Genomic DNA, 6,148 nt, shown 5'->3' on the forward strand with positions numbered 1-6,148 from the left:
GAAGTTGTCAGGGTAAATCCAGCGTGTGGTCATCGTTTCCGTATTATCCTACCCTATTAAATCAGGTAGTGCTTGTTGCTGCTCTTGGCCAGCTGTACAGTTTGTGTCCACGCTTAAACTGTTGGGTTTGGGCTTTTTTATCTGTTAGCCTCAAGTTAGTAAAGTAAACTAGTCATTCGCAGCAAATGTATTTTATTCATGGGGTGCTGTGTCTCTGTGTGTCCTGCAGAAAGAACTGGGAAGGATAATGGTGACAGGAGGGAGAACTGGAAATTTAGAAAATACAGAGGTTGGGGGCAGGTAGGGAAATAAGATTGGAGAGGTGGATTGGATTGGAGAGGTCTCCTGTGCAGAAAGCTTAAGCAGACCTCAGCCAGTTCCTGACAGTAACTTCCTATCATTTGTAAATAATTTTAAGATTAATCTTTGAGATTTGGGTAAATAGAGACAGCACTTTAGCTCTCCTCAGATTTACATCTTTACTGAGGTAGTTTTCCCTCCATCCACAGGACAGTCGCTATTGTATGTATGCTCATTGTTGCTACTGAGGCTCAGTGTGCTACTGAAATTTTGCTGTCTTGAAAAAGTTGAGTAAATTTAAATAAGCCCCACCATTTTTGTGAAGTGTAGCAGTTACTTCTAGATAATAACTAGTGGAAGCTGGTAACTTGTGGGTTTAGTTTTGCAGAAAAACAGGATTCTTCTGCCCTGATTATGAAGCTAAATATAGACCTGTGATAAGGTGTGTTTTAAAAGAAAATCACTGCATTCCAGTTGAACTGTCAAGTATTACTGTCTGGTCCATCTTAAAAGTTGAAGTAGCAGCCTTCGTCTGCTGTCAAAGGGCTTGCTTTTGTTTCTGAAAGCTTCTGGTGACGACTTGCCAGGCTGTCACAATGATAACGCAGATGTATTAAACCACTTTCATGATGTATTGAAAGGTTGCTGCAATTCTTTGGGGTCGAAGGTATTGCCAACTGAAAAGCAGGTGGACGCTTTTACTACTTCCGAAATAGCTGTATGCAAATAGTGAAAGTACCAGCAGATGGCACTTTGAAACAAGTTACCCACTGCAAATAGTGCCACCTAGAGATCAAGTGTTAAAGCTGGTGGTCCAAGCCGGTGAGCAGATGATACATTTAAAATTGTACTACTACTGCGTGTGCTGTGCCAACTGATAAAATGGTTTTGAGCACAGGTGTGTTCAAGCTTATACAATTCTTGTATTTCATGCTACTGGGGTGTTTCAGTGGACATACTCTGTACTGTGTGTTTTCCGGCACTGGTTTGCTGAAAGGCCTGAAAGCAGGCTGTGCTGTACTGTGCTGTGTGGCATTTCGCCCATCCAGTAGTGCTGAAGGCTGCTGGCCTAGCCAGAAGAGGAAGGGCAGGGACTGATAAGTGATGGGGTCTGCCTTACAGGAATGGAGGGGAGGGGAAATACCATGTAAATAGCTGTCTTTTGGTGTCCTGTCAGGAATGAAAATTGCACAGAGTTCCTGGGCTTGCAGTAAAATCAGATCTAGATATTGAAGGTACACCTGAGGATAGAGAACGAGGTGTACATCGTATTTACTGCCTGTAGAGTTTTGCAACCTCTTGTTGAAGAATGGTAATGCTAGTGTGATTGTAGTGTTATGCACACAAATTTCTACTACTTGCGCTGGTAACAAATCTGTAACTCCTGTAAATCTTACAGACTAGCTTAAGTAGGGTGTCCATTTTCATCAGGGTTGTCAGTCCCTTACCCCCTTGATTGCCAGAAGAGGTATGCCATCAGCTGAACTAATTTTTGCCAGGGCACACAGGTTGTCTGCTCAGCAGCTGGCCTGGCACAGGGCAGTGGGGGCATGACCAGGTGTTGGAACAGCAGCAGAGCCAAGGCACTAGCAGGGGTAAATCCTCCTTGGGGAGTAAACCCCTACAAAGCACGATGCTGAGCAACACGACTGGAGAATGTGGTGCTGTGTGTGACTGAAGAAAGCAGTGTAGGACCAGGAGGAGCTTGGTCCTGTGGAAGCATCAGGTAAATTTACTGTTTGGGTTGTGGTACAGGATTTTGCCTGGGTAAAAGTGAAACTCTTTCAGGAGTCTCCCAAGTCTCGAATCATGTTAGCTGAGCACCAGGACTGCCCTGGGCAGCTCAGGACATGTGATGGTGGGAATAAATGTGGATCTGCAAATAGATACCCAAATCAGTTCTCTTTATGAACCAGCACAAGATGGCTCTGTCCCATGGTTATCTCCAGGCATTACCCTGGTTTCCTTCTTCCCAGCAGTCTTGGGGTGTTCTGCAGGCTTTGAGGTCCACTGCCCACTTGCATTTTCCTGTCACAATGTGTTATCTCTTTACAGTTTCTTTTGCTTTGACTTAACCTTCAGAAACTGAGTTCTTGTTTCTGCCTCATTTCCAGCAGCTTTTTCTGAATTTTCCAGTGTTGTCTTCTGCAGTACTTTTTTCTCTCCTAGCAAGTGCAAATCTAAGTGACTTCCCCCCCATATTCCAGTGTGAGCTTCTTCATGCATTGTGCCAGGGCACACATCAGAAAGAAGCTCTCAGCCTTCCCCACTTCTGGCTCTCTTGGCCCCTCTGGTGCAGTGAAGCCTGCCCTTCCTTCTTCAGAGAGGTACAGCTTCTGCCTCCACACCAAAAAAGGTAGATGCCCCCTTGATGGCCGCGTGGCTATGCTGCACTTTGCTGCTCCATACCAGGATTGTTCACATGGAGAGTTTGGCTCACAAAAGCCTCCCACTAAAGCAGTCCTTGCCAGCTCTGCAGCTCTTCTAGGGCTGTGGGGTCTATGGCAGAGGCTGCTTTCTTTTGGTACATGAGCAACTGGTTTTGCACGGTCACTGAGAAGAGCTAGGTTCACTCTGAAGCATGTTGTGGTATGTGACTGGTTTCCTCACGGAGACAAATCATCTTTTACCTCTCTGGGTTCTTCTGATTGTCAGTTCTTGTTTACAGGTACTTCTGTGGAAAAAAAAGAAACTAATATTTTATTTCAAGTAAAGAAACTGCTTATTCTGCTGTTAAGTCAGTACCATTGCTGGAAACACTGAACTTCTGTAGCCAGCAAAAAAAATAGTAAACCAAGCTATAGTAGTAACCATCAGAAAATGCAAGCAATTGGTTTTATAAATGTATGGCTGCAAGTGTATGTTGTTCTGCTGCTTCTGGAAAAGAGCCTCTAAAGTGTATTTTCTGACAATAAGCTTTTTACAGTTTTCAATTCAAAATCATTGCAGGCACATTAATCCCAAATAGACAAAATGTGAATGAAACATGCACTCTGATTTTCTGAGCGAAGGTTTGTGTGTCACTTTCCTCCACTGTTTTCAGTGTCACTTACAGATCGTGAAAGACAATGTAGTTAAAAAGCACTGCAGGTGTGTTGTGGTGCTTGAGGGCCAGTTTCTTTTCTTGTTCCATTTGAATGAAGAGCAGTAGGGCCTGCTGAATTCACCAAAGGCAGGTTTGGTACTCCCATACCTCTGGGGTAGCTGGTGTTTGTGCCTTACACTAACACTGCTTCATGTTCATGCAGTTGTTTTCTTTTCAATGCTGGGATCTAACTAGTGAAAAAATGTGTGCTGTTGCTGGGCAGCCCCTTCAATAGTTCTGCATCATTTGCATGACAATATGTCATCTTGCCTTGGTAACCTCCCTCTGCCAGCACATACCTTGGCAACACGAAATGGTTCAACAATGTTCTCTGCACAAATGGGATGTCTGTGAATGTCCTTTTCTTGCCCCCCCCAAGGATTTCTGGACATAGTTGCAGCTGGATGAATGAAAGCTTCCCTCTTTCCACCTTTCTCCTGTTTTTAGGATAAAATTTACTTCTGGTTAGAGATCTATAACCTTTGTAATGAACAGTGTTGCTGACTGGTGTGAGTTCTTTCCTGTTGCCACAGGATTTATTAAAGACATTCACTAGCACAGATGCAGTAACTGGTGCTGAATCAATATAAAAGGTTAATATTAATGGCACAGCGATATGTATTGGATATGATGACAAACAGTAGTTGTTGTCCTACAGGGCTTGGTCACTAGAGAAGAAATACTGGCAGCTTGAGGTACTGTGTGGCAAGTAATTATGTTGGCTGTGCCTGAGGCAAGAGGTGTTACATACATTAAAAGATCACCTGAGTTTTCCAATGAGTGCTGGTTTTACAGGCTGATATTTTATTCCCTTTGAGGCTGCTCACTCAAGACCCCTTTTCAGGTCAGAATTCTCCTTCTTCAGAGCCAGGAAGGGGCTTTCAAGTTTAGTGGAGCTGTCAGGGATCAATCTCTTTTACAGCTCCTTCAAGTTCTTTCTGATGCAGATGAATAATTTCCATAGATCCTGAGTCCTCTGTTGTGCCAGAATGGGAAGAGGGTGGCTGGTGTTTTTTAACTGTAGCAGCTGTTGACTGACTGGGTGAAATAACCAGTGACAGCCATTAAAAATTAACCAGGTTAAATGAACTTGGGAATGATCCAGATCCCAAAGGATCAGTTCTGATGGCAAAGGCATTTGAGATTTGCAAGAAAGGGGTTTGGAACATCTCTCGGTATAATCTATCTTAGTGGACACTGGGACTCCCCAAAAGCTGTTGTGTAACACAGGCTGTAAAAGAATTGCTTCCTTGTGAGGGTTTTTTGGGGTTTTGGGGCTTTTTTGATTTTGTGTTTTCGTGGGGTTTTGTTTGTTTGTTGTTTGGTTTTGTTTTTTAGGAGAAGCCATAACATCCTCCTTTATCCTGAAAATAAACCCTATCCCATCTTGCTCAGTTCTGCTGGTCTTGGCAAAGCTCGCACTATAAACTCATAAATTTGCAGAAACTGCTGATAAGTTAATACCTGTCTCTTGTATTGGGTATTCCATTTACAGCTCAGACGGTATCTGGAGAGCAATAGAAGAGTAATATGTTAAAGTAGTGTTTAGCCAGTGTCAATCAAGCTAGGATCTCAGAAACATATATGATTCACAAATAAAGCCCTCAATATCAAATACAATTCCTGTAATGTGCAGGGAGGTGACTCAGTGTTTCAGTGGCCTCCAATTCCGAGTGTTGTGTAATGACCTAGGAGCAGACAGGTGCTGGAGGAAGTGCTTAGTTTTCTGGAATTCACCAAATGTGAGTGTTGCAACTTCGATGCTGCAGGAACACTTTCACTGATGTCTAGCCCTTACGTAGTACTATTGACCCATAAATCTCTGCTTAGTGTGGAAACAGACTATCCCCCACCCTTTCTTTGGCAGCAGAGGCATAAAGCAGCAGAATAGCTTGCCTGGGGCATTTGGAGGTCTAGGCATCGAGCTCTGATGTCCTAAATTCCAGCCCTCTGTCCTACCTGTGAGCCTGTGATACAGTTACACTTTAAACAAAATGGAGTTTATATGTAAATGTGGATCAGTTGATATGCTGGAGGGAAGGGATGCCGTCCAGAGGGACCTTGACACACTTGTGAGGTGGGCTGATGCCAACCTTATGAAGTTCAACCACGACAAGTGCAAGGTCCTACAGCTGGGTCGGAGCAATCCCAGGCACAGCTACAGGTTGGGCAGAGAAAAGATTCAGAGCAGCCCTGCGGAGAAGGACTTGGGGGTGCTGGCTGATGAGAAAATGAACATGAGCTGGCTTCAGTGTGCGCTCGCAGCCCAGAAAGCCAACCGTATCCTGGGCTGCATCAAAAGGAGCGTGACCAGCAGGTCGAAGGAGGTGATCCTGCCCCTCTACTCTGCTCTCGTGAGACCTCACCTGGAGTATTGTGTGCAGTTCTGGTGTCCTCAACATAAAAAGGACATGGAACTGCTGGAACAAGTCCAGAGGAGGGCCACGAGGATGATCAGGGGACTGGAGCACCTCCCGTATGAAGAGAGGCTGAGGAAGTTGGGGCTGTTCAGCCTGGAGAAGAGAAGGCTGCGTGGAGACCTCATAGCAGCCTTCCAGTACCTGAAGGGGGGTTATAGGGATGCTGGGGAGGGACTCTTCATCAGGGACTGTAGTGACAGGACAAGGGGTAATGGGTTAAAACTTAAACAGGGGAAGTTTAGATTGGATATGAGGAAGAAGTTCTTTCCTGTGAGGGTGGTGAGGCACTGGAATGGGTTGCCCAGGGAAGCTGTGAATGCTCCATCCCTGGCGGTGTTCAAGG

Source organism: Lathamus discolor, chromosome 6 (assembly GCF_037157495.1).
Source record: "Lathamus discolor isolate bLatDis1 chromosome 6, bLatDis1.hap1, whole genome shotgun sequence".
Lineage (NCBI taxonomy): Eukaryota > Metazoa > Chordata > Aves > Psittaciformes > Psittacidae > Lathamus > Lathamus discolor.